This window comes from Lissotriton helveticus, chromosome 8 (assembly GCF_964261635.1).
Source record: "Lissotriton helveticus chromosome 8, aLisHel1.1, whole genome shotgun sequence".
In the NCBI taxonomy this organism is placed as follows: Eukaryota; Metazoa; Chordata; class Amphibia; order Caudata; family Salamandridae; genus Lissotriton; species Lissotriton helveticus.
Window position 1 is genome coordinate 395,238,130 of NC_136069.1, and position 8,804 is coordinate 395,246,933.

The window sequence follows — 8,804 nt, forward strand, 5'->3', positions numbered from 1 at the left end:
AGAAGAAAAAATGCGAAAATCCTTTCAAGATGTACCTCAGGTAGTTGTAGTCAAAATGGCCGTGTTTCCCTCTCATTTTTCATTTATATTCATGTACATAACCAATCAAATGTCAGGAAAAAAAAGTAGAAAATGAAAGTAACATTTTAATTGGTTGTAAATTCTAACACTTCAGATGTGTTTTTGTCATGTAATTTACCTCAGGATATTTAGACAGTGCTACAGCTCAAATGGTTCAATGGAATTCCACCAAATTTGGGAAAATGGTAGGGACTGGTATGTAGTATGGCCTATTCTATATTTGGTGAAAGTGTCTCCAGTGGTTTTCATGTAAATTAACTTTTATCATTTTTTGGAGCACTTCCCGGGGCGCGCCCCGGTACGCGTACCGGCAGCGCTACGGGAGTCCTCCATTTTGTGTTTCGGTAGATTTGAGACAGAAAATGGAGGACAAACAACGTTGGGAATGGGTATAAGGGGGCACGGTAGGCACTCCCTGACCCTCTAGGTTTTCTGAGGGGGTCTTAGGAGGCCCATATAGGCCAAAAAAAAAAAATTTAAAATTTCCGCGGGGGGAGCGCCCGGTACGCGCACCGGGGAGCGTACCGGAGAGCGTACTTAGGTGAAAAATAGTGAAAAAGTTAGAAAAAGATAATCATTTGGAGTGATCAGAGGTAGGGTAGCCCTGAAAAGAGCTTTTGGGTTCTGTGGCTGATTTAGGTACCTATAAGTAGGTTCCAATGCATAGTCAATATTCTATTCCCCTCATCTGAGAAGTGCACACCATCTGCTCTGTAGATATCTTGCATGTTGTAACGCAAGTTGTTGTTGTATATTGAACCCATATATGTGAGTAAAATACCCAGGAAAATCCGCAATTGAACACTAGGACATAAACAGTGACATTAGCTCAAAAAGATTTTTGAGAAAATAATAAGAAAAACGTTTTTGCACATTAAGTGTATTTTAATTTCTATTATAAAACATGATTCGATGATAAAAACAATTTTTAAGTACATTTGTATCAATACATGATCAGATATTCCAGCATTATATCATATGCGTGAATTTAGACATGAGTAGGTACATATATGATACAATAAAAAGATGGTTTCCTGTCTACGCGTTTCGACACAACTGTGTCTTCCTCAGGACTGTACCATCATATTTCTGTAAAAAATATATATAAAAGATATTTACAAGTCTGTATCTACAGTGCACAAAACGTTTATAATGTACAATATAACATTTCATAAACAGTACTAGTGTTCCGATTCTCACAAGGGCTATTAATACCGCTAGACATTCATACATAGGGGGTATCATTTATGTACATATATACAAATCTATATACATATCTATATGAGCCTATTCACATAATTCCTACAACAGTTTATTATACATCCACATCTATAGTAGAGAATGGTAGACCATATTTATGATTTGCCAGAAAAGATAAGAGCAGTGGACAGAGCCTGTCAAGGTTTGCGTATTTTCGTTATCCTCAAAGCTTTATTAGTTCTTGAGCTATTTTACTAGTAATAAAAGGTAACTGCTTATAGGATAATGTCACAGTGTTTATAACATTTTCTGACAGGCCCTCTAGGGCCATGTTGATTAGCTGGACACTTTATTGTTATATTATGTAGTCTGCTTACCTATAGATACCAACACATGGTACCAGAATTAAAGCCAATATGAGGCAGGTTACACAACAGTGAATCCCCAGGTCAAATAAACGTTGATAGGTTCTGTAGAGAAAAGGGGGGAAGTAGGGATCAGCGTACCAATCAGTTACTCGAACACACAGATTTGCCCTTCTAAGTTTATTCTAAACTGTCCTACATAGTTTTTATTGTTGGTATCTGCAGTTTATAACTACCCACCAGCCTAATAAAGCGTACTATTTTTGCCTAGATATTTTGCTTATGTCATTAGCTATTTCCCACGTTAAGTATAATAATTTTATTTATTATTACTCTTGTAAAGTGATGGAAGTAAACGATATAGTTCTCATGTTGAACAGCCGGTTGCTGCCATATCTACTTCAAAGTTTAAACCTAAAAAGCTAAAAGAATTTTTTCTCGCCGTTTTAAAAAAGCGGAATATACGCTGGCCTAGATGTTAATACCAGGTCATGATTAAGGGGTTTTACCTCCAAAGATGATGTTCTGAGAGCAGCAGCTTTATAACGTATACAACCAAATATTTCCTCCTGCATAGGGAGAGAGTGAAAGGCAGAAACCTGAATAGGGTCAAAATTGTGAATTGATCTGCCAAACGCTGTCTCATCTATTGTGGACCATGAACGATATTTACCTGTATTGTTGACAGTTATTGTAAGCCGGCTGCGAATGTTTCCCGGCGTCCGTATTTGTATATCTATAGGGGAAGCATTGACATAGCTACTATCACTTTAAACTAATGGGAAAGGTAAATGCTGGCAAGATGTTACATTAACAGTATTTTACAAAAAGACGCTTTAGTGAATACCGACAAAGCCAAGCTTCACATCATAATGGGCAAGATGCTACATTAGCAGTATATTGCAACAAGACGCTTTAATAAATACCGGTAAAAACAAGCTTGACATCACAATGGGGAACAGATATATCATAATTATACATCCCTCCTCATATGCAACAAAAACGTGTAACTGCTTGGAAGACAATTTAAGTGTAAGCCGGCTTTGAATGATTTACGGCAGATTTAGTTCTAACAGGGAAGCATAAACATGGTTGCTGTTATTTAGACTACAGGTCAAACACTTGAACCCAAGTGAAATACCGCATTATTAATCATTTATTAACGGCGTTGTGGCGGGGGCCGGAAAACAGTGTGAGCCTCGTGTGCTTTCGAAAGGTGAATGTAATTGCTAACAAAAAACTACCGCATATGTAGTTGGTACAAGAACGCTATGGTAGAAAGCGGCTCACCGTAATCAGCACACTCTCACTAGGTCGACTAGTTTGGCTCGGCTTCAAAGGTTAATCTACGTGGCCTTGATGCACGTGGTTCCCAGCGTCTTTGGTGCTGTAAAACCAAACACCCGCAGTTTTAAATAGTTCGCTGCCTGATGTTTATAAATAACAGCTAATGGCTTTTAGCATATTCGCCTACAGCTTACCGTGAGTTACAGGGCTGAACACGGACCGGTGGCAAATGGATCCCGGCGTTTTCTTGAAATTCGGCATGAATCTCAGTTAGCCTTCTACACTGGCTATATATACCGGCTGTGCCCATTGGTTAAATTACAGCCATGTGTTTCTTAAAGGGGACACTTAACATTTAAAGCATTTTATTTTTAAGGTCTAACTAAACTATATTTTAGGACCCTATATAGGGAAACTATTCTTAAAATTCGTGTTTGTATGCATAGGGGCTGCAGAAATTAATTGTCTACTATGTAAACCCGTTTATAGACTAGAACATATAGCTCATTATAGCTTTTTTTTATATTATTGCATTGATCCATGGTAGATCATTATTTAGCCCATGGGAGAAGGTATTCAAAGAAAAAATCCAGTATACCTCTCTTTTCTTTCTAATTTTATCTCCACCATTGCTGTTAGATGTATGGATCTTCTCTAAAATCCTCCATCGAATCTGTGAGGGTGCATGGTGAAACTAAGAGAAATGTAAGGCCAATGGAGCTGCCATTTTACGTGTTTTTATGGCAGATCTGTGTTCGGTGAGGCGAAGTTTCATGGTTCTTGACGTCTCACCCACATAGCCTAAATTACACGGACACAGTAAAAGATAAACAACATTACTGGTATTGCATGTCCATAATTCCTGAGCTTGAATTCTTATCTGGTTGAATGTAAAGGTCTCACCTGAAATGATACCCTCACATGACTGGCATGATCCACATCGCGAAGTTCCCTTAATGGCATTACTCACATATACTGTTTTGCCCTGACCCAGGAAATTGATCCAAATCAGGGGGTCCTTGTTTATTTTCATATATGTATATTGAACCCATTCCATAGTCTCTCATGTAAGCAGAAACAGATTTATTCACATGTTTCCGTGCTTTCTCAAATTGTGGACAAAATTGGTTGGACCACTTCCATTTCTGTCTTTGGCATATATTGGAGTATACCATGGCAGTTTGTGGAAAAAGTGTCATCAATTGTCCAAAGGTGTCCTTCAAAAGCATCTCCAGACCTACCCCAGTCAAAGTGCCTTGGTCATTTCCACCACAGTGCAAAATTATGAGGTTAGGGTGTGGCAGATGGTAAAAGGTTTTCACCAATGGTATCAATTGATGACATCTCAATCCTCTTTGGCCAATCCATTTTGTGCACATTTGGTAAATCAAGGTTGTGAAAATTTCTGTTAGCTGCATACCTTTGAGCCCAGTGAATGTAGCTATGTACAATAATCCAGACAGAGTACATGGTGAGAGGAGGTTCTGGTGCAGTCAGATGAAGTGTAGGAATTAAATGGCAGTTGGAACAGTAGGAGTTTGCAAAAAAAAACTGTGGAGTTTCAGTGCTCTTGAATCACAAGCAATGATTGGTAGATTGAGATAGTTGAAAACTGTAAGTTAGGGTGCATGGTTGTGTTCTGTGTAAGAAGTAATTTGAATGGTTAAAAAAAAAGTCATTTAAAGAAACATTGCACCAGATAAGCTGGTGTATTCGCAGGTCAAACATCCTTGCTGAGGTGATTTGCAACATTGTAGAATACACTTTTAAACCTGAGAGCTCAGTGTGGAGGGAGTTGCTATGGTAACAGGTAGAAAGGGCTGAGGGGGAGAAGGGTCTTGGTTTGAAAATACAGAGGGAAGAGTTTTGATTGGTTACCATGAGCAATATGTGTGTAGGATTAGAGGTTTTCTGTGCCATTAAGGTTTGCAGTGCCTGGAGAACATACCTTTTGCTCTCCTAAAGAAATATTGGTGTGTGTATCTGACACTGCTCTGAATCTCCTAAAGCATTTGTAAAGGTGAGTTATGATTCATTTAGATAGAGAGTTCAGATTAAGAAGCACATTGATTTTCTTTGCTGTTGGTTTGTTTAATGTTTTTTGAAAATGCATGGTTTCCATATTTGTAAAATAGATGATTTGCATTTTGTGAAATAGTGATGTTTCAGTAGTGAAGTTGAATGGCTGTACATAGGATCTGTGCTCTGTTCCTAAAATGTTAATTGAAAAACGTTTTTAGTGCAAATCAATGGGTTTCAGTAGTGAAAGTGAATGCTTGTACATAGGACCTGTGTTGTGTTCCTAAAATGGTAATTGAAAAACGATTTTAGTGCAAATCAATGGGTTTCAGTAGTGAAAATGAATGCTTGTATATAGGATCTGTGCAGTGTTTCTAAAATGTTAATTGAAAAACTATTTTAGTGCAAAACAATGGGTTTTAGTAGTGAAAATGAATGCTTGTAAATAGGACCTGTGTTCTGTTCATAAAATGGTAATTGAAAAACGATTTTAGTGCAAATCAATGGCTTTAACATTTTTAAGAAGGAATTAATAGTGTGTGCATAATTATATAAAAATATTTGAATCTTTTACAAACATGTTACGTGTTTTACCTCAGATTGGGAAGCAGACTGAGTTTCTTTGCTGTTGTTTTGTTTCATTTTTTGAGTAATTCTTGGTAGGAATGTTTGCAAGAGATAGGAAATGTATTTTGTAAAATAGTGACTTTTCAGTACTGAAACAGAATGCTTGTACATAGGACTTGCATTATGTTTCTAAAATGTTATTGAAAAATCGATTTTGGGACTAATCAATGAATTCTACATTTTAATGTATAACGCATCATGTTTCTAGGACTTACAGATAAGTCAGTATTTCTGATGTATCTGTAAGTGCAAAAGTGACGAATTGCTGGAGTGTGTCACAAAAATGATGCAACTCTAGCAATGCATCCTTTGACATGGGGAAAGCCCCATGTCAAAGCATTTGCCTCAGTCTTATGCCTGCTTTGAGGCAGGTGCAAGATTTTTATGTAACAGTGTCCTAAAAGTGATGCAGTGAAATCTCATAGATTTCACTGCGTCACTATTACGAGGCTTTTTGCGGGGGAATGCCCCCTCTGTGTACATTACACCTGTCAGAGGTATATTGTGGCGCAGAGGTTTAAAAAGTGACGCATCTACCTACATGCGTCACTTTTTAAATATGGCGCAAAAAGGTACATGTTTTATGCCGCCGATGCGTCACAAAAAGTGACGCATCAGCAGTGCAAAACTGACGCAGGGCCTCATAAATGAGGTTCATCTTTTTTTGTACACTACTCCAGTTTAGTCCTGTCCACTGCACTCTTGGACACAAGCCTCACCTTTTGTGCTCCCCTGGACAGGCTTTATCTCATCTGCACTGCTGCTTATGTGTCAGAATCCTATCACATGGGGAAAGCCCCATGTGAAAGCGTTTGCCTCAGTCTTATGCCTGCTGTGAGGCAGGTGCAAGATTTTGATGTAACAGTGTCCTAAAAGTGACGCAGTGAAATGTCATAGATTTCACTGTGTCACTATTACGAGGCTTTTTGCAGAGAAAAAACCCCTCTGTGTACATTACACCTCTCAGAGGTATAATGTGGCGTAGAGGTTTAAGAAATGACGCATCTACGTATATGCGTCACTTTTTAAATATGGCGCAACAAGGCACATGTTTTATGTCGCCAATGCGTCACAAAAAGTGACGCATCAGTAGCGCAAAACTGACGCATGGCTTTATAAATGAGGCTCATCTTTTTTTTGCACACTACTCCAGTTTAGTCCTGTCCACTGCACTCTTGGACACAAGCCTCACCTTTTGTCCTCCCCTGGACAGGCTTCATCTCATCTGCACTCCTGCTTAGGTGTCAGAATCCTATCACATGGGGAAAGCCCCATGTGAAAGCGTTTGCCTCAGTCTTACGCCTGTTGTGAGGCAGATGCAAGATTTTTATGTAACAGTGTCCTAAAAGTGATGCAGTGAAATCTCATAGATTTCACTGCGTCACTATTACGAGGCTTTTTGCGGGGGAATGCTCCCTCTGTGTACATTACACCTGACAGAGTTATATTGTGGCGCAGAGGTTTAAAAAGTGACGCATCTACCTACATGCGTCACTTTTTAAATATGGCGCAAAAAGGTACATGTTTTAAGTCGCCGAAGCGTCAAAAATAGTGATGCATCAGCAGTGCAAAACTGACGCAGGGCCTCATAAATGAGGTTCATCTTTTTTTTTGCTCACTACTCCAGTTTAGTCTTGTCCACTGCACTCTTAGACACAAGTCTCACCTTTTGTGCTCCCCTGGACAGGCTTTATCTCATCTGCACTGCTGCTTAGGTGTCAGAATCCTATCACATGGGGAAAGCCCCATGTGAAAGCGTTTGCCTCAGTCTTATACCTGCTGTGAGGCAGGTGCAAGATTTTGATGTAACAGTGTCCTAAAAGTGACGCAGTGAAATCTCATAGATTTCACTGCGTCACTATTACGAGGCTTTTTGCGGAGAAAAAAACCCTCTGTGTACATTACACCTCACAGAGGTATAATGTGGCGCAGACTTTTAAGAAAAGACGCATCTACGTACATGCGTCACTTTTTAAATATGGTGCAACAAGGCACATGTTTTATGTCGCCAATGCGTCACAAAAAGTGACGCATCAGTAGCGCAAAACTGACGCATGGCTTTATAAATGAGGCTCATCTTTTTTTTGCACACTACTCCTGTTTAGTCCTGTCCACTGCACTCTTGGACACAAGCCTCACCTTTTGTGCTCCCCTGGACAGGCTTCATCTCATCTGCACTCCTGCTTAGGTGTCAGAATCCTATCACATGGGGAAAGCCCCATGTGAAAGCGTTTGCCTCAGTCTTACGCCTGTTGTGAGGCAGATGCAAGATTTTGATGTAACAGTGTCCTAAAAGTGATGCAGTGAAATTTCACTGCGTCACTATTACGAGGCTTTTTGCGGGGGAATGCCCCCTCTGTGTACATTACACCTGACAGAGGTATGTTGTGGCGCAGAGGTTTAAAAAGTGACGCATCTACCTATATGCGTCACTTTTTAAATATGGTGCAACAAGGCACATGTTTTATGTCGCCAATGCGTCACAAAAAATCACGCATCAGTAGTGCAAAACTGACGCAGGGTTTTATAAATGAGGCTCATCTTCTTTTTGCACACTACTCCAGTTTAGTCCTGTCCACTGCACTCTTGGACAGAAGCCTCACGTTTTGTGCTCCCCTGGACAGGCTTCATCACATGAGCAGTCCTGCTTAGGCCTCATAATCTTTTTTTAGAATAAAATTTGAAAAACAGAGTAAAGGTCATATGTATAAGCTTTTCATTACACTACTGAAACATTTATAGGGCAAATTAATGTGTTTAACATTTTTGAGAAAGAATAAATTGTGTGTGCATGATTTCATAATTTTTTTTTGATATTTTCACAATCATGTTAACTGTTTCACCTGAGATTAGGAAGTAGATTGAAAAGAGATGAGGTGAGGCATTTCCAGAGGGACAGACAAGGTGAGGTCTATGTTCAAGACTGTAGTGGGAGAGAGGCCTTTCCTGGGAAGCATAGGTGTTGAAGCCTGTGTATAAGAGTGCAGTGGACTAGACTTCATGAAGTCTATCCCCTACTGGACTCTTAGACATAGGTCTCATCTTCGTTGTACCTGTGGACAGAGCTGTTTTCCACTACACTCTTCAATACAGGTCTCACCTCTTCTGCACACCTGGAGAATCCTGACTTGATCTGTAACCCTGAATAGACCCTTTGCTTTTTGTCATTGCTTTGTTGTTTGGTAATAGTGGTCTATAATGTGCTATTTTTTACTTTAACCCAGA

General features: G+C 39.4%; 1 long non-coding RNA gene across 1 annotated transcript; it reads right to left on the minus strand.

The window, feature by feature from the left end:
- Positions 1 to 1,043: 1,043 nt before the first annotated feature.
- LOC144771657 (uncharacterized) lies at positions 1,044 to 3,181 on the minus strand. The gene is made up of 3 exons (XR_013599414.1): positions 3,128 to 3,181; positions 1,659 to 1,751; positions 1,044 to 1,170 (listed from the first exon to the last, which is right to left on the minus strand). It is a non-coding gene; the product is annotated as an uncharacterized LOC144771657 (long non-coding RNA).
- Positions 3,182 to 8,804: the final 5,623 nt, after the last annotated feature.